Source organism: Pseudophryne corroboree, chromosome 8 (genome assembly GCF_028390025.1).
Source record: "Pseudophryne corroboree isolate aPseCor3 chromosome 8, aPseCor3.hap2, whole genome shotgun sequence".
NCBI classification, from domain to species: Eukaryota; Metazoa; Chordata; class Amphibia; order Anura; family Myobatrachidae; genus Pseudophryne; species Pseudophryne corroboree.
In genome coordinates this window covers 199,012,742-199,032,678 of record NC_086451.1, presented here as the reverse complement: position 1 = coordinate 199,032,678, position 19,937 = coordinate 199,012,742, and the positions used below count along the sequence as shown (strand labels likewise).

Sequence of the window (19,937 nt, the reverse complement as noted above, 5' to 3'; positions counted from 1 at the left end):
CCCACAGAAAGCATAACGCAGGATTGGTAGCGTGCCATCAGGGCTGAATCACCCCCTTAGTTTTTTGTTACATTTGTCACTGACAATAGACTATTATAAAGCACTGTGACGTCAAGTGAATCCTTATTCATATACAGAAAACAATGTTTTCACAGTGATGTCAAAGGAACATTGGCCCTCATTCCGAATTGATCGCACGAAGCTACTTTTTGCAGCCTGTGCTGCAACTAGACGCCCCCTATGGGGAGGGATTTTGTGCATAACAAGGATTGCAAACTCTTGTGCAGCCCTGCTATGCAAAAAAGTTTGTGCAAAAGAAGACGAGGGTCAGACTTACCCTGTGCGACAGATCCAGCGATGAAGATGCCGGAAATGACGTCAGACATCTGCCCTCCAAATGCATGGACATGCCTTCGTTCAACTCACCATGCCTTGAAAACGGTCATGAGACGCCCCAGAACGCCTCCTGCCTGTCAGTCTTCTTGCAATAGCGGTTGTAATCACTTTTTCCTCTGGTGGCATCGCTGTCCGGTGATGGCTGTCGCCGGGCAACGACGCGCGTGCTCATTGCGGCCGCCACGCAGGCGCTATCCCAACCCGTTCGCACCGCAGTGATGAACCACTGCATGCGAATGGGTCGAAATGATCCCCACTGTCTCTATTGTAATATTTTGCTGTACTTTTCGCTGAATTTTCTGTAAACAATATGGGAAGTGATATCTATAGTAAGAGCTTTTCTTTTAAGATATTCAGATAGATGTCCAAATGAATAAGTCTGATTTGTATACTAAACAAAATGACTTATATTTTATTCAGACAAATTAACACGGCATAAAGTGACACAGTGCACATACCTACAGAATAGTACACATATACAAAAACATTAAAATACAAGGTTGTTGAAAAATAGAAATATTGCACGGACCCTTATTAAACATTTGCATATAAAAACTTAATTAGGTAGTTCCAGTGCTAATATCATCTGGTGAAAGAAAAGGACTTCTGGCTCTTACCGTTCAAGGTATGTGGTGTGTGTTTCGATGTTCAAGATAGGTTCCCAGTAGGCAGCCCAGCAACACATAATGTTTGTCCTTTATATGTTTCTGTTTGTCCTCACTTTTAACCTGTGAAATAAAACCTAAGTATTAATACTGAATAGAAAAAAAGAGAAGAAAGAATTTGAAATGTCCTATGGTGGTGCACACAATCTTGTATTAAGATATAACTTTTATTGAATTATATGTTAAAACCAGCGAATATTAAAAGGAAAGTAGAATCGTGTAAATAGAAAAGAAAAAGTGTTTAAAATAAAAGTGCTGTGCACTAGATGTCACCGGATTCGCTCATGTATTGCTAGCAAAATCTATAGATGGTCACGAGTGTGTCAAAAATATTCCATGTCTGTGTGTGTTATATTACACTTTTTAGATAGCTGAGAAAGCTGCAAGAATAAATGTCCCACAAATTAATTGTATTCCTTCCCAGGATTCCAGATGTGGGATCGTTGAAACCAAATTCCAGATATCACCTTGTGTGGTGCTAATGATCTACTATATATCTTGCTGAATTGTCTCTCAATAAACTGATCAGAATGCTAAATGTGTACTGTGTCTCTCTGTATCTCAGAGTTAATATACAAGCTCAGTCATAAGGTCTCAGTAATGTCTGTGTGTTCTAGCTCCATGAGCAGTGTTGTATCCACTGAGAAAGGAGCATATGAAACATTCAGATACAAATGTATCCACTAAAGGGAAACAGTTATTAAGCTCTGACAGTATCCAATCTTTTACTTGTCACAAGATTTTATCATAGCTTCGCTATGGCTCATAGAGAGCTGTGACAATTAATGATAATAAATGATCAGAAATCTTTTTAACCAGATATTGTTGTACATCATATTTGTTCCCTTGGTATCCTTATATTCAAATAGATGTTTAGTGATCTAATTCGGATTATAAGAGTGGTTTATTCCTCTGTGTTATAATAGGGATGTTAAGGGCTCAGCACACTCTTATTTGGATGTAGGCTCAAAGTATCAATATAAACATGGTTCGTTAATGTATCATGTTAAGCCTTCAAGGTGTGTATATGATAGTGAGTCTTACACCAGGTGCCTAGGTATATTAGGCAGGGCGCCTAATATACTTAGGCACCTGGTGTAAGATACTTTGAGCCTACATCCAAAAAAGTGCTGCCCTTTTATTTGGGAGGATTATATATACAGTGAGTATATAGCACTTGCTGTGAATGGGTCTGCGATCACTATAGAGTTAATGTGAGTGTAAAATGTGTCATTAATATCCTGACACACATCCAGCTTTTTGTTAAATAATTTTTGATGTGGAGGTTATATACACATTAAACATCTTTTGGTGTGCGTATCAGGGCTTTATTATTCAGCCTTGTGAACACCATTTAATACTATTCATAATACACAGTGTTATTTCGGCATGGTGAATTATTATCATCAGCATCTAGTTGTGCAATTTCCTCCCTGTAACTCCCACACTTTGTCTGAACTGAAACACTTGCAAAATCAATGATTTCTGATATAGATACATATGCACATTAAATATCTATTGACCATATGGATTAGAACCTTAGTGTACTACCTTAGTATAGGGTTCAGTATGCTTCATTACACATGGTAATTACTTGCACAGCAGCATCTAGTTGTGCAATTTCCTCCCTGTAACTCCCACCCTTTGCCTGAACTGAAACACTTGCAAAATCAATGATTTCTGATATAGATACATATGCACATTAAATGTCTATTGGCCATATGGATTAGAACCTTAGTGTACTGCCTTAGTATAGGGTTCAGTATGGTTCATTACACATGGTAATAGCTGCTAACAGAATGCTATACTATGCAAGTAATTAGTATTGTATGCTTTAGATAAGCCTCACAGCTAACACAGATCAGACACTCTCAGCTTCAGTATACATTTTTCCTAATCTATCTAGCTAAGCATTGTCCGGTGACTACCTAAAGTGCGCAGCTAGCCTAACGCACGCTTCGCTGTTTGCTTCATCAGAGGCAGAACCAGATTGCCTCCCAGTTTGTCCTTAAATGCCAGCAATAATTGTATTTCCACCAATGGGAACCGCCTGTCAGTATCAGATATCCAATCATGTTATGCCATCTCACATGCTGACACTCCGGTCATGTGATCAGCATACACTGAAGCTTTCTTTTCAGGTTAGACCAATCAATTCAACACAGTCACTATGAGATCTAAATTATTCAGACCAAATCCATCGAGTACCTATCCGTGATGTGCAGTGCTTCAAACACATCATTACATGTGTTACATCCAGCGGATGGTACCTATTTGGCAACATGAGATCCCGGAGTTTGTAATCTGGATCTTCATATTGTCTATGTCCTTATATATCTGAATTTACTCTCCCATATACTGAATATATGCATCCAGGTTAATTAATGGATCACTGATAACACATCTATTATGTCTTCCCAGACTAGGTTAATCAATTTGTGTCCTCTCCATACATTTAAATAGATCTATACAGAATTTAAAGTGTCAGAACATCTGAATAAGGGAATATTTCTAGATTAAATCAGAATTTATGAATCTCTATATTGTTCAGTCAAATTGATGTTGAGTCTTATATTTGTTAAATATATATAGAGACTGCATTAATAAATACATAATTGGGAGCTTCACATATTTATCTTCATGCCATACCATATGTACTATCATACAGATAATGGATCTCCTATTCACCCAGCCAATAAAATAGTAATAATTAATGAATCAGTGGTGAATATTAATCCAATCAGGTAAGTATGAATACATAATTATGTAAGGTGAATTTAACCAAAAGTGTAACATAAATGCTCCTTCTAAAAAAGCAAATTATTAAAGTGTATAAGGAATGTGAACAAGTGTAGGGTGGTATTTGACCAACGAATGTATTTTATTCGTTGGATTATGTGAATAACAGATTATCATATTTATTTAATCCCTCGCATCACAGAAAATCTGTGATATATGAAAAATAAATAAAATTGATAAAATTGAAAGAGCTGCTCTCCTGTTGGGGAGCAGAGTGAGGTGAATAATATTCGAGAATTATCTCTCATATCTTAAAATTATAGTGACAATTATGACTATTTAGTGAAAATCATGTGCATGAATAAAAATAATTATTGTTTTATTTAAATAACGTGAATAACAAAGGTGACCAAATAAAATAAAATAAATGTGTAGGGTGAAAAAGTCAAACAAAAATAAAACTAATAATGAGTATTCAATTATATTTGATAGAGTATAAGGCTACTCAAGTGCCTACAGTTTTGAAGTAATCCTGGGAATATGTCTGTTAACTGTGAATGGAGAAAAAGGAAGCAACCCCTATATGTAGCTTGGAGAGAGATATTTGGGTATATCTTTAATAATAATTTATAAGATCCCACATGTATGTATGCCCATGATAAAAATTATCCTGGGTATGATTGGGTCATCCCGGGCAGGTGTAAATTTTGTATAAAGAGCAAAATAGTTCAGGGATCATAAAAAGGATGTGTAGTTGTTTTCTTCATTCAATCCTTTCGGTGTCAGAGTATCCATTAGGAAAATCAACCTTGTCTCTTGTTTGAGGAGCTCCCGATCGATATCTCCTCCTCTAATATTCAAGGTGATTTTCTTCATACCAAAGGCTGTCAGGCCTCTAGAATTGCCTTGATGATGCTTTAAGAAATGTCGGGCCACAGGTGTGAGTGTCTTCATCATTTCTTTGTCCCTTCTCGCATTATGCTTCCCAAGTGTTCAAGTAGTCTCTTCTTCAGGGGTCTTTTAGTTTTCCCTATATAATTTTTGTTGCATGGGCATATTAAATTATATATCACAGAAGGGGTTTCACAATTGATATATTCTCCAATTTGCCAGATCCTGTGGAATTTATCAGTGTATTCCGTTGTGTTAACCATCATGGAGCATGCTTTGCATGTGCCACATTTACTGGATCCTTTCTTATTATATAGAGGTTTTTTGATGGTTTCCAGGTGACTTTGGACTAGTATGTCCCTGAGATTTTTGGACCTTCTCCAATTAACAATGATATTCTCCCCCAAGATTATGTCCAAATCCGGGTCAGTACGGAGAATTTCATAATGTTTCTGCAGGATCTCCCGGACATCCTGCCACTCCTGGCAGAATGTGCCAATGAATCTAACTTTTTCCTCTTCCTTCTTCTTGACCTTAGGTATAAGCAGTTGGTCTCTTGTATATGTCTTAGTTTCCTGATAGGCTCGTTTAGTAGATCTTCCACTATATCCCCGGGACCTAAGTCTCTTACTCAACTGTTGAGCCCTCGTTTGGAAGGTGTCCTTTTCGGAACAATTCCTCTTTTACCCATGAAGATTCTGAAGCATTGTCCATTCTTGAAGAACTCAAAGGAACTCAATCTTGTGCAGGAATGTCGACGCAACAGAGTCTTAAAATAGAAACTATACCAAGCAGACCAGAGATCACTCTGAAGAAAAAATCCTCCTTTTCCCCAGACTTCCATATCTGTCCACCGGTGAAAGTATTTGTGGACCTGGTTAGTCAGGATCTAGATAGATTGGAAGATTCTAAAGGAAAGAGAAAATACCAACAAAATCTCAACATCGAACAGAGAAAGGTTCTCAGAGAAATACAGCAATGGAAGGATACAATTATTAAGCTCTCTGATAAAGGGGGCAACGTTGTACTTTGGCCACGTGAAAAATATACACAAGAGATTCAGAGACAACTAGGGGATAGACTCTGCTACAATAAACTTACCTTCAATCCAACACAAGACTACCAAGAGTTCTATAAAAGATGATCCAGAGGGCAAAAGATGGTGGCACTATTTCCAAGAGAGATTTTGATTTTTTACAAACTGATAATCCCAGGATACCCACCCTATACCTTCTTCCAAAGATTCACAAAGATGAGGTCAACCCACCAGGTAGACCCATCATGTCAGGAATAGGCAGTCTCTCGGAGAAGGCGAGTGAATATCTAGACTCACACCTGAGAGAATATGTCATCGGATTACCCTCATACACTAGAGACACTCTCGATGTTCTTAGTAAGATTCAAGATACAACATTCAATCCCGGCACATGGCTGATAACTTGTGACGTTGAAAGCTTATATACAAGCATCAAGCATGAGTTCGGGATTCAGGCGGTCCAATACTTTCTGAACATGAATCAGACTAGTGATTTCAACAATTTTTTGGTCACACTTCTAAGATTTGTTTTGACCAAAAATTACTTTGTCTGTAATGGCGACTTCTACCTACAGGTACAGGGAACTGCGATGGGGACTACATGTGCCCCCACGTATGCTAACCTGTACCTGGGGTGGTGGGAGAGGGAGGTCGTCTTTTGTGAGGAGAATGACCCATATACTGTCCACATTCATATGTGGATGAGATATATAGATGATCTCCTCATAATCTGGGGAGGTGATAAACCGACATTCGAGAGGTTCATGAAAAAGCTGAATTCAAACAAATTAAATTTGAAGCTGACACATGAGATGGATGAGAAGAAGATCAACTTTCTTGATGTCACACTGACCCTGGAAGAGGATGGCCATATCTCCTCAGACCTATTCCGCAAGAAAACTGCAACAAACAGTATACTTCACCATGAAAGCTCTCACCACTCGTCAGTGATTAAAGGACTGCCGAAAGGAGAGTTCCTACGTATAAAGAGGAATTGTTCCGAAAAGGACACCTTCCAAACGAGGGCTCAACAGTTGAGTAAGAGACTTAGGCTCGTTTAGTAGATCTTTCACTATATCCCCGGGACCTATCAGGAAACTAAGACATATACAAGAGACCAACTGCTTATACCTAAGGTCAAGAAGAAGGAAGAGGAAAAAGTTAGATTCATTGGCACATTCTGCCAGGAGTGGCAGGATGTCCGGGAGATCCTGCAGAAACATTATGAAATTCTCCGTACTGACCCGGATTTGGACATAATCTTGGGGGAGAATATCATTGTTAATTGGAGAAGGTCCAAAAATCTCAGGGACATACTAGTCCAAAGTCACCTGGAAACCATCAAAAAACCTCTATATAATAAGAAAGGATCCAGTAAATGTGGCACATGCAAAGCATGCTCCATGATGGTTAACACAACGGAATACACTGATAAATTCCACAGGATCTGGCATATTGGAGAATATATCAATTGTGAAACCCCTGCTGTGATATATAATTTAAGATGCCCATGCAACAAAAATTATATAGGGAAAACTTAAAGACCCTTGAAGAAGAGACTACTTGAACACTTGGGAAGCATAAGGAATGCGAGAAGGGACAAAGAAATGATGAAGACACTCACACCTGTGGCCCGACATTTCTTAAAGCATCATCAAGGCAATTGTAGAGGCCTGACAGCCATTGGTATGAAGAAAATCACCTTGAATATTAGAGGAGGAGATATCGATCGGGAGCTCCTCAAACAAGAGACGAGGTTGATTTTCCTAATGGATACTCTGACACCGAAAGGATTGAATGAAGAAAACAACTACACATCCTTTTTATGATCCCTGAACTATTTTGCTCTTTATACAAAATTTACACCTGCCCGGGATGACCCAATCATACCCAGGATAATTTTTATCGTGGGCATACATACATGTGGGATCTTAGAAATTATTATTAAAGATATACCCAAATATCTCTCTCCAAGCTACATATAGGGGTTGCTTCCTTTTTCTCCATTCACAGTTAACAGACATATGCCCAGGATGACTTCAAAACTGTAGGCACTTGAGTAGCCTTATACTCTATCAAATATAATTGAATACTCATTATTAGTTTTATTTTTGTTTGACTTTTTCACCCTACACATTTATTTTATTTTATTTGGTCACCTTTGTTATTCACGTTATTTAAATAAAATAATAATTATTTTTATTCATGCACATGATTTTCACTAAATAGTCATAATTGTCACTATAATTTTAAGATATGAGAGATGGTTCTCGAATATTATTCACCTCACTCTGCTCCCCAACAGGAGAGCAGCTCTTTCAATTTTATCAATTTTATTTATTTTTCATATATCACAGATTTTCTGTGATGCGAGGGATTAAATAAATATGATAATCTGTTATTCACATAATCCAACGAATAAAATACATTCGTTGGTCAAATACCACCCTACACTTGTTCACATTCCTTATACACTTTAATAATTTGCTTTTTTAGAAGGAGCATTTATGTTACACTTTTGGTTAAATTCACCTTACATAATTATGTATACATACTTACCTGATTGGATTAATATTCACCACTGATTCATTAATTATTACTATTTTATTGGCTGGGTGAATAGGAGATCCATTATCTGTATGATAGTACATATTTATCTTCATGCCATACCATATGTGAAGCTCCCAATTATGTATTTATTAATGCAGTCTCTATATATATTTAACAAATATTAGACTCAACATCAATTTGACTGAACAATATAGAGATTCATAAATTCTGATTTAATCTAGAAATATTCCCTTATTCAGATGTTCTGACACTTTAAATTCTGTATAGATCTATTGAAATGTATGGAGAGGACACAAATTGATTAACCTAGTCTGGGAAGACATAATAGATGTGTTATCAGTGATCCATTAATTAACCTGGATGCATATATTCAGTATATGGGAGAGTAAATTCAGATATATAAGGACATAGACAATATGAAGATCCAGATTACAAACTCCGGGATCTCATGTTGCCAAATCGGTACCATTCGCTGGATGTAACACATGTAATGATGTGTTTGAAGCACTGCACATCACGGATAGGTACTCAATGGATTTGGTCTGAATAATTTAGATCTCATAGTGACTGTGTTGGATTGATTGGCCTAACCTGAAAAGACAGCATAGAAAGCTTCAGTGTATGCTGATCACATTACCGGAGTGTCAGCATGTGAGATGGCATAACATGATTGGATATCTGATACTGACAGGCGGTTCCCATTGGTGGAAATACAATTATTGCTGGTATTTAAGGACAAACTGGGAGGCAATCTGGTTCTGCCTCTGATGAAGCAAACAGCGAAGCGTGCATTAGGCTAGCTGCGCACTTTAGGTAGTCACCGGACAATGCTCAGCTAGATAGATTAGGAAAAATGTATACTGAAGCTGAGACTGTCTGATCTGTGTTAGCTGTGAGGCTTATCTAAAGCATACAATACTAATAGCTGCTAACAGAATGCTATACTGTGCAAGTAATTACCTTGTGTAATGAACCATACTGAACCCTATACTAAGGCAGTACACTAAGGTTCTAATCCATATGGCCAATAGACATTTAATGTGCATATGTATCTATATCAGAAATCATTGATTTTGCAAGTGTTTCAGTTCAGGCAAAGGGTGGGAGTTACAGGGAGGAAATTGCACAACTAGATGCTGCTGTGCAAGTAATTACCATGTGTAATGAACCATACTGAACCCTATACTAAGGCAGTACACTAAGGTTCTAATCCATATGGCCAATAGACATTTAATGTGCATATGTATCTATATCAGAAATCATTGATTTTGCAAGTGTTTCAGTTCAGGCAAAGGGTGGGAGTTACAGGGAGGAAATTGCACAACTAGATGCTGCTGTGCAAGTAATTACCATGTGTAATGAACCATACTGAACCCTATACTAAGGTAGTACACTAAGGTTCTAATCCATATGGTCTATAGACATATAATGTGCATATGTATCTATATCAGAAATCATTGATTTTGCAAGTGTTTCAGTTCAGGCAAAGTGTGGGAGTTACAGGGAGGAAATTGCACAACTAGATGCTGATGATAATAATTCACCATGCCGAAATAACACTGTGTATTATGAATGGTATTAAATGGTGTTCACAAGGCTGAATAATAAAGCCCTGATACGCACACCAAAAGATGTTTAATGTGTATATAACATCCACATCAAAAATTATTTAATAAAAAGCTGGATGTGTGTCAGGATATTAATGACACAGTTTACACTCACAGTAACTCTATAGTGATCGCAGACCCATTCACAGCAAGTGCTATATACTCACTGTATATAAAATCCTCCCAAATAAAAGGGCAGCAGAGGGCGCCTAATATACTTAGGCACCTGGTGTAAGACTCACTATCATATACACACCTTGAAGGCTTAACATGATACATTAACGAACCATGTTTCTATTGATACTTTGAGCCTACATCCAAATAACAGTGTGTTGAGCCCTTAACATCCCTATTATAACACAGAGGAATAAACCACTCTTATGATCCGAATTAGATCACTAAACATCTATTTGAATATAAGGATCCCAAGGGAACAAATATGATGTACAACAATATCTGGTTAAAAATATTTCTGATCATTTATTATCATTAATTGTCACAGCTCTCTATGAGCCATAGCGAAGCTATGATAAAATCTTGTGACAAGTAAAAGATTGGATACTGTCAGAGCTTAATAACTGTTTCCCTTTAGTGGATACATTTGTATCTGAATGTTTCATATGCTCCTTTCTCAGTGGATACAACACTGCTCATGGAGCTAGAACACATAGACATTACTGAGACCTTATGACTGAGCTTGTATATGAACTCTGAGATACAGAGAGACACAGTACACATTTAGCATTCTGATCAGTTTATTGAGAGACAATTCAGCAAAATATATAGTAGATCATTAGCACCACACAAGGTGATATCTGGAATTTGGTTTCAACGATCCCACATCTGGAATCCTGGGAAGGAATACAATTAATTTGTGGGACATTTATTCTTGCAGCTTTCTCAGCTATCTAAAAAGTGTAATATAACACACACAGACATGGAATATTTTTGACACACTCGTGACCATCTATAGATTTTGCTAGCAATACATGAGCGAATCCGGTGACATCTAGTGCGCAGCACTTTTATTTTAAACACTATTTCTTTTCTATTTACACGATTCTACTTTCCTTTTAATATTCGCTGGTTTTAACATATAATTCAATAAAAGTTATATCTTAATACAAGATTGTGTGCACCACCATAGGGCATTTCGAATTCTTTCTTCTCTTTTTTTCTTGTAGACTTACCTTGCCTGTGGTAGCACCCCCCAATTTCTGGAAGAATATAAGGAATATCTTTGATAATTTGAAAAATGGGGTTCATTTACTAAATATGAATTTACCTGTGCGACCAGTATTATAGTAATTAATACTGAATAGGCATGCGCAGAAGAGACAGCCCATGCTGAGGTTAAAAAAGAGTATCAACTGGCAAATGTTTCTTCTTTGTATGCTCGGCGGCTGGATGCTATGTTTCTCTTTGGATCTGTGCTTGGTATTGTCAGTGAAGCAGGGAGGGGCCAAGAGAAGGGTTGCAGCTGGCAGGCGTGGGTTGCTGACTGACAGCAGATTCCAATCACTGTTGAATCAAGGAGGCGAGCCACAGCCAACAGTTCTGTCCCACCCATCCCGGCGCACACACACTTTTACTGCAGTTTAATTAAAGTGTAGTGCTGCTGGACTCTGGGCCAGTGGCTGCGCAGAGCTACTGGCTGACAGCTTAGTAGCTCTGTGCTGCAGTGCAAACACGAAAAAGAGAACTATCGGGAACACGCTTACTATCGATCGCGGGAAACCATTTGTGTATTCATCATCAAAGGTAAAACTATTTGATATCGGTGTTCAGCCATCAATGATTTTGATTCATTGATGGTCGATGGCCATCCCTAATATTGAATAAAAGAGTGCCCCCAAAAAAACAAGAGTTATTTTTCTCTTCTCTTCTACCACATTCTGGGAAAGTAAACAGGCATGCTAAACAATGAGCAGAACAAGTCCAAATAACATAAAAAAAACTTGTATGTTAGTTTGAAGTGTGTATTTATTTTACAACGCATAGCCTAAATGGATGGTGTAATGGTTAGCATTACTGCCTCACATCACTAAGGTCATGGGTTCGATTCCCACCATGGCCCTAACTGTGTGGAGATTGTTTATTCTCCCCATACTTGCGTGGGTTTCCTCTGGGTACTCCGGTTTCCTCCCACAAGAATACTGTATACTGGTAGGTTAATTGGATTGCAACAAAATTAACCCTAGCGTGAATGTGTCTGCATATAAATGTGCTAGGGAATATAGATTGTAAAATCCACTGGGGCAGGTACTGATGTGAATGGCCAAAATATTCTATGTAAAGTGCTGTGGTATATGTGTGCGCTATATAAATAATTGTTAATAAATGAATAAACCAGTTATATGCATGTGCTTCCTGGTCATAACAATGATTGCTTGTGTTGTACATAATTTTGTGCTAATTTTTGTTACTCTGCAGATTTTTACCCTATATGTTAGTAGACAGTACTTTTCCATTTCTCAGTGTTGCAATTTACTAAGGTTGTGACAGGTGATTAATCATTGATCCCAAGACACTGTATGTTAGGCACTTCTGAGGAAGAAATGCTCATTAAGAACAGTGTGCAGAAGGTGGCTTTTTTCTAAGAAGATGGAGCGCATATGCTTACTGTATGCAGTTGATCTCATAAAAAGGGAATCATTTTTTTTTCTTAAACGATTAATCACATAAGATTTAATCACATAAACATAAATCGCCCATGTACTATAGCTCTAGCTTGGAACAAGTTACTTCATCAAGTTCCACAATCTACTCTATTTCTAAATATAGAGACACACACAATTCCTTCCCACAATATGCTACACCATCATGTTATAAAATGAAAGTTATTTTCTAATTCCAGTTGGAATCGCTCATTCATCAGAGTTTCTGTAACTGAGCAGCTGTTATTAGCACTTCATAAGCATTCACAGGTATTGTAACGTAAGCAGCTGTTCTATATACGACAAAAGGAATGTGTCCTTCCTGCAGGCTGCCTGTGGGAATAAGCATCTGCTCTTCCTAGCACAACAGTGAGATCATGTGCAAGCAAATAACCGCTCTTTTCTTTATACTGTCAATAATGCAGGAAATGCATTGTTACATTGTTATTACAGGAACATTCTGCTTCTTACATCTGACAACAGCCTATAAATGTATTGCTATATGTCCCTGACTATATGTTTAATACTATCATTACCTTGCTTTAAACATAGATTATTATTATTTTGAAAAGTATTTAACTTTAAATGCTGTTCTTCTAATACCTGTGACATTACAGATATATCTTGTATTTACTAAAGCACTGTCACGTTTATTAAAGAACAGTAACCCCCATAGTTCTGTATGTAAACAGTTATATGGGGCTACAGTGAGTTTAGAGCCTGATGGTGCATTCTGCACAAGATGCACTAGATTGCTCAGCAAACCCTGTACCATCCAGCTTGCCACTGTATAGCTCCTGCTGGTGAGATGATAATAATAATAATAATAATAATAATAATAATTAAAATGTCATTCATATAGCGCTCTTTCTCCAAACAGGACTCAAGGTGCATTACAGACATCAAAAACAAAGTTTTTGGTACAAAAGATTAAAGGAATGCAGCAGTAGACACATTACACAGAAAATAAAAGAGAAGAAAACCTAGGTAGCATAGTAAGCAAACTGCAGGGTTGATGAAGACATTTTGGGTAACAACTTCTACATGGTATATATTCCACCCATGAAAGGTACCAGGTGAGGCATCCATCCTGGGCGCACAACATAGGGTTACCCTGGGTGGAATAGGCCACACCGAGAAGAGATGACACAAAATGGGTGTTTGCAGTGTCTTGATGCTAGGAGTAGTGTCCCAACATATCCTTCAGGTCCATGATTGTTTTTTTTAACCTATCCTCAAGCATACCAGAAGAGGCAGCCATGTTGGGTGCACTTTGAAGGTTACACTGGGGAAGATAGCTGATACATGGACCAAGGCATACATGGGAAAATTGACACGTGTAGTAATATGCACCCAGTATGGATAGATCTATGTACAGTATAGTACATCCTACAGGATCTATCCGAGGCAGCTGTCTGGGTTGCTTCTGGCAGGGTGTGCAAGTAGTACAGCATACAGGTATAGCGTACACTGTGTGTGTGAGGGGGGGAGAATAGGGCAGTATCAGTGAAGGGCCAAAAAATCCAATACATGTAAAAGAAAAGTTTTTAGACGTAAAAGTCCAAGATTATAACAAAGGAGTGTGGGAGGGTATCACAATACGTGTATTATACACTGCATTCTGACCAGAAGTGTCACAGAAAAATAATAGTATAGTACACTGGGATATATCACAAAAAATATGTATTTTTTAAATGATATATTCAGCTTTAATTTTTATTAAACTGGGGCAGACCCTCCCTACATTCACAGACAACCCCTATAGGACACAGCAAGCCTTGACGGAGGGACACAGGACCCCTTTATGTACAACAAAGCAAAGTCCACCTACAGTGTTGTAATTAGAGATGTGCACCGGAAATTTTTCGGGTTTTGTGTTTTGGTTTTGGATTTGGTTCCGCGGCCGTGTTTTGGATTCGGACGCATTTTGGCAAAACCTCCCTGAAATTTTTTTTTCGGATTCGGGTGTGTTTTGGATTCGGGTGTTTTTTTTTCCAAAAACCCCTCAAAAACAGCTTAAATCATAGAATTTGGGGGTCATTTTGATCCCATAGTATTATTAACCTCAATAACCATAATTTCCACTCATTTCCAGTCTATTCTGAACACCTCACACCTCACAATATTATTTTTAGTCCTAAAATTTGCACCGAGGTCGCTGGATGACTAAGCTAAGCGACCCAAGTGGCCGGCACAAACACCTGGCCCATCTAGGAGTGGCACTGCAGTGACAGACAGGATGGCACTTTAAAAAATTGGCCCCATACATCACATGATGCAAAGATAAATTAAAGAAAAAAGAGGTGCAAGATGGAATTGTCCTTGGGCCCTCCCACCCACCCTTATGTTGTATAAACAGGACATGCACACTTTAACAAACCCATCATTTCAGCGACAGAGACTGCCACATGACTGTGGCTGAAATGACTGGTTGGTTTGGGCCCCCACCAAAAAAGAAGCAATCAATCTCTCCTTGCACAAACTGGCTCTACAGAGGCAAGATGTCCACCTCCTCCTCATCGTCCGATTCCTCACCCCTTTCACTGTGTACATCCCCCTCCTCTCAGATTATTAATTCGTCCCCACTGGAATCCATCATTTGAGGTCCCTGTGTACTTTCTGGAGGCAATTGCTGGTGAATGTCTCCACGGAGGAACTGATTATAATTCATTTTGATGAACATCATCTTCTCCACATTTTCTGGGAGTAACCTCATACGCCGATTGCTGACAAGGTGACCGGCTGCACTAAACACTGTTTCGGAGTACACACTGGAGGGGGGCAACTTAGGTAAAATAAAGCCAGTTTGTGAAAGGGCCTCCAAATTGCCTCTTTTTCCTGCCAGTATACGTACGGACTGTCTGACGTGCCTACTTGAATGCGATCACTCATATAATCCTCCACCATTCTTTCAATGGTGACAGAATCATATGCAGTGACAGTAGACGACATGTCAGTAATCGTTGGCAGGTCCTTCAGTCCGGACCAGATGTCAGCACTCGCTCCAGACTGCCCTGCATTACTGCCAGCGGGTGGGCTCGTGATTCTTAGCCTTTTCCTCGCAGCCTCAGTTGCGGGAGAATGTGAAGGAGGAGCTGTTGACGAATCACGTTCCGCTTGACTTGACAATTTTCTCACCAGCAGGTCTTTGAACCTCTGCAGACTTGTGTCTGCCGGAAAGAGAGATACAATGTAGGTTTTTAATCTAGGATCGAGCACGGTGGCCAAAATGTAGTGCTCTGATGTCAACAGATTGACCACCCATGAATCCTGGTTAAGCAAATTAAGGGCTCCATCCACAAGTCCCACATGCCTAGCGGAATCGCTCGGTTTTAGCTGCTCCTTCAATCTCTCCAGCTTCTTTTGCAAAAGCCTGATGAGGGGAATGACCTGACTCAGGCTGGCAGTGTCTGAACTGACTTCACGTGTGGCAAATTCAAAGGGTTGCAGAACCTTGCACAACGTTGAAATCATTCTCCACTGCGCTTGAGTCAGGTGCATTCCCCCTCCTTTGCCTATATCGTAGGTAGCTGTATAGGCTTGAATGGCCTTTTGCTGCTCCTCCATTCTCTGAAGCATATAGAGGGTTGAATTCCACCTCGTTACCACCTCTTGCTTCAGCTGATGGCGGGGCAAGTTCAGAAGTGTTTGCTGGTGCTCCAGTCTTTGGCACGCGGTGGCTGAATGCCGAAAGGGGGCAGCAATTCTTCGGGCCACCGACAGCATCTCTTGCACGCCCCTGTCGTTTTTGAAAAAATTCTGCACCACCAAATTCAATGTATGTGCAAAACATGGGACGTGCTGGAATTTGCCCACATGTAATGCACGCGCAATATTCGTGGCGTTGTCCGATGTCAGAAATCCCCAGGAGAGTCCAATTGTGGTAAGCCATTCTGCAATGATGTTCCTCAGTTTCCGTAAGAGGTTGTCAGCTGTGTGCCTCTAATGGAAAGCGGTGATACAAAGCGTAGCCTGCCTAGGAACGAGTTGGCGTTTGTGAGATGCTGCTACTGGTGCCGCCGCTGCTGTTCTTGCTGCGGGAGGCAATACATCTACCCAGTGGGTTGTAACAGTCATATAGTCCTGAGTCTGCCCTGCTCCACTTGTCCACATGTCCGTGGTTAAGTGGACATTGGGTACAACTGCATTTTTTAGGACACTGGTGACTCTTTTTCTGACGTCTGTGTAAATTCTCGGTATCGCCTGCCTAGAGAAATGGAACCTAGATGGTATTTGGTACTGGGGACACAGTACCTCAAGCAATTCTCTAGTTCACTGTGAATTAACGGTGGATACCGGACACACGTTTAACACCACCGAAGCTGCCAAGACCTGAGCTATCCACTTTGCAGCAGGATGACTGCTGTGATATTTCATCTTCCTCGCAAAGGACTGTTGGACAGTCAATTGCTTACTGGAAGTAGTACAAGTGGTCTTCCGACTTCCCCTCTGGGATGACGATCGACTCCCAGCAGCAACAACAGCAGCGCCAGCAGCAGTAGGCATTACACTCAAGGATGCATCGGAGGAATCCCAGGCAGGAGAGGACTCGTCAGACTTGCCAGTGACATGGCCTGCAGGACTATTGGCGTTCCTGTCTAAGGAGGAAATTGACACTGAGGGAGTTGGTGGTGTGGTTTGCAGGAGCTTGGGTACAAGACGGAGAAGGGATTTAGTTGTCAGTGGACTGCTTCCGATGTCACCCAAAGTTTTTGAACTTGTCAATGACTTCTGATGAATGCGCTCCAGGTGACGTATAAGGGAGGATGTTCCTAGGTGGTTAACGTCTTTACCCCTACTTATTACAGCTTGACAAAGGCAACACACGGCTTGACACCTGTTGTCCGCATTTCTGTTGAAATAATTCCACACCGAAGAGGTGATTTTTTTTGTAATTTGACCAGGCATGTCAATGGCCATATTCGTCCCACGGACAACAGGTGTCTCCCCGGGTGTCTGACTTAAACAAACCACCTCACCATCAGAATCCTCCTTGTCAATTTCCTCCTCAGCGCCAGCAACACCCATATCCTCATCCTGGTGTACTTCAACAGTGACATCTTCAATTTGACTATCAGGAACTGGACTGCAGGTGCTCCTTCTAGCACTTGCAGGGGGCGTGCAAATTGTGGGAGGCGCCACCTCTTCCCGTCCAGTGTTGGGTAGGTCAGGCATCGCAACCGACACAATTGGACTCTTCTTGGGGATTTGTGATTTAGAAGAACGTACAGTTCTTTATTGTGCTTTTGCCAGCTTAAGTCTTTTCATTTTTCTAGTGGGAGGATGAGTGCTTCCATCCTCATGTGAAGCTGACCCACTAGTCATGAGAAAAATAGGAGAGGGCCTCAGGCGTTCCTTGCCACTCCGTGTCGTAAATGGCATATTGGCAAGTTTACGCTTCTCCTCAGACGATTTTAATTTAGATTTTTGGGTCATTTTACAGAACTTTTGTTTTTTTTATTTTACATGCTCTCTACTATGACATTGGGCATTGGCCTTGGCAGACAACGTTGATGGCATTTCATCGTCTCGGCCATGACTAGTGGCCGCAGCTTCAGCACGAGGTGGATCTTGATCTTGATCATTCCCTATTTTACCCTCCACATTTTTGTTCTCCATCTTTTAATGTGTGGAATTATATGCCAGTAATATATCAATAGCAATGGCCTACTGTACCGTACTGCTATATATATATATATATATATATATATATATATATACTGGTGGTCAGCAAAATTCTGCACTGTCCTCCTACTATATACTGCGCACAACTACAATGCAGCACAGATATAGATAGTATACATGACGACACAGAGGTAGAGCAATGGACTACTGTACCGTACTGCTATATATATATATATATATATATACAGGTGGTCAGCAAAATTCTGCACTGTCCTCCTACTATATACTAGTGATGAGCGGGTTCGGTTTCTCGGAAACCGAACCCCCCCGAACTTCACCCTTTTTACACGGGTCCGAGCCATACTCGGATTCTCCCGTATGGCTCGGTTAACCCGAGCGCGCCCGAACGTCATCATCCCGCTGTCGTATTCTCGCGAGATTCAGATTCTATATAAGCAGCCGCGCGTCGCCGCCATTTTCACTCGTGCATTGGAAATGTTAGGGAGAGGACGTGGCTGGTGTCCTCTCCATTATTGTTGAACTTGATTGTGCATTATTGCTTAATTGTGGGGAGGGCTGGGGAGCAGCTGTATAATATAGGAGGAGTACAGTGCAGAGTTTTGCTGATCAGTGACCACCAGTTATCCGTTCTCTGCTTGAAAAAAACGCTCCATATCTGTGCTCAGTGTGCTGCATATATCTGTGCTCACACTGCTTAATTGTGGGGACTGGGGATCAGCTGTATTATATAGCAGGAGTACAGTGCAGAGTTTTGCTGACAGTGACCACCAGTATACGTTGTCTGCCTAAAAAGCACTCCATATCTGTGCTCAGTGTGCTGCTTTATTGTGGGGACTGGGGACCACCAGTATAATATTATATAGGAGGAGTACAGTGCAGAGATTTGCTGACCAGTGACCACCAGTATATAATATATAGCATTACGGTACAGTAGGCCACTGCTGTACCTACCTCTGTGTCGTCATTAAGAATACAATCCATCTAGATTCTATACCTGTGGTGCATTTCAGTTGTGCAGTTTGCTGACACAGTGACCACCAGTATATATAGCAGTACGGTATGGAAGGCCACTGCTGTATCTACCTCTGTGTCGTCATTAAGTATACTATCCATCTATGTTCTATACCTGTGGTGCATTTTAGTTTTGCAGTTTGCTGACACAGTGACCACCAGTATACTATATATAGCAGTACGGTACGGAAGGCCACTGCTGTACCTACCTCTGTGTCGTCATTAAGTTTACTATCCATCTATATTCTATACCTGTGGTGCATTTTAGTTTTGCAGTTTGCTGACACATTGACCACCAGTATACTATATATAGCAGTACGGTACGGAAGGCCACTGCTGTACCTACCTCTGTGTCGTCATTAAGTATACTATCCATCTACATTCTATACCTGTGGTGCAGTTTGCTGACGCAGTGACCACCAGTATACAATATATAGCAGTACGGTACGGAAGGCCACTGCTGTACCTACCTCTGTGTCGTCATTAAGTATACTATCCATCTACATTCTATACCTGTGGTGCATTTTAGTTTTGCAGTTTGCTGACAGTGACCACCAGTATATATAGCAGTATGGTACGGAAGGCCACTGCTCTACCTACCTCTGTGTCGTCAAGTATACTATCCATCCATACCTGTGATGCATTTCAGTTGTGCGCAGTATATATAGTAGTAGGCCATTGCTATTGATACTGGCATATAATTCCACACATTAAAAAA

The 19,937-nt window shown here is 40.1% G+C and overlaps 1 long non-coding RNA gene across 1 annotated transcript in view; it reads right to left on the bottom strand.

Moving 5' to 3' along the window:
• Positions 1–3,035, bottom strand: part of LOC134947602 (uncharacterized) — a 54,821-nt gene extending 51,786 nt beyond the window's left edge. The window contains exons 1-2 of the long non-coding RNA XR_010182647.1: positions 2,990–3,035; positions 1,014–1,124 (exon numbers count right to left, since the gene is read on the bottom strand). This is a non-coding gene — a long non-coding RNA (uncharacterized LOC134947602). The remainder of the gene's footprint in view (positions 1–1,013; positions 1,125–2,989) is intronic.
• Between the last annotated feature and the right edge of the window lie 16,902 nt (positions 3,036–19,937).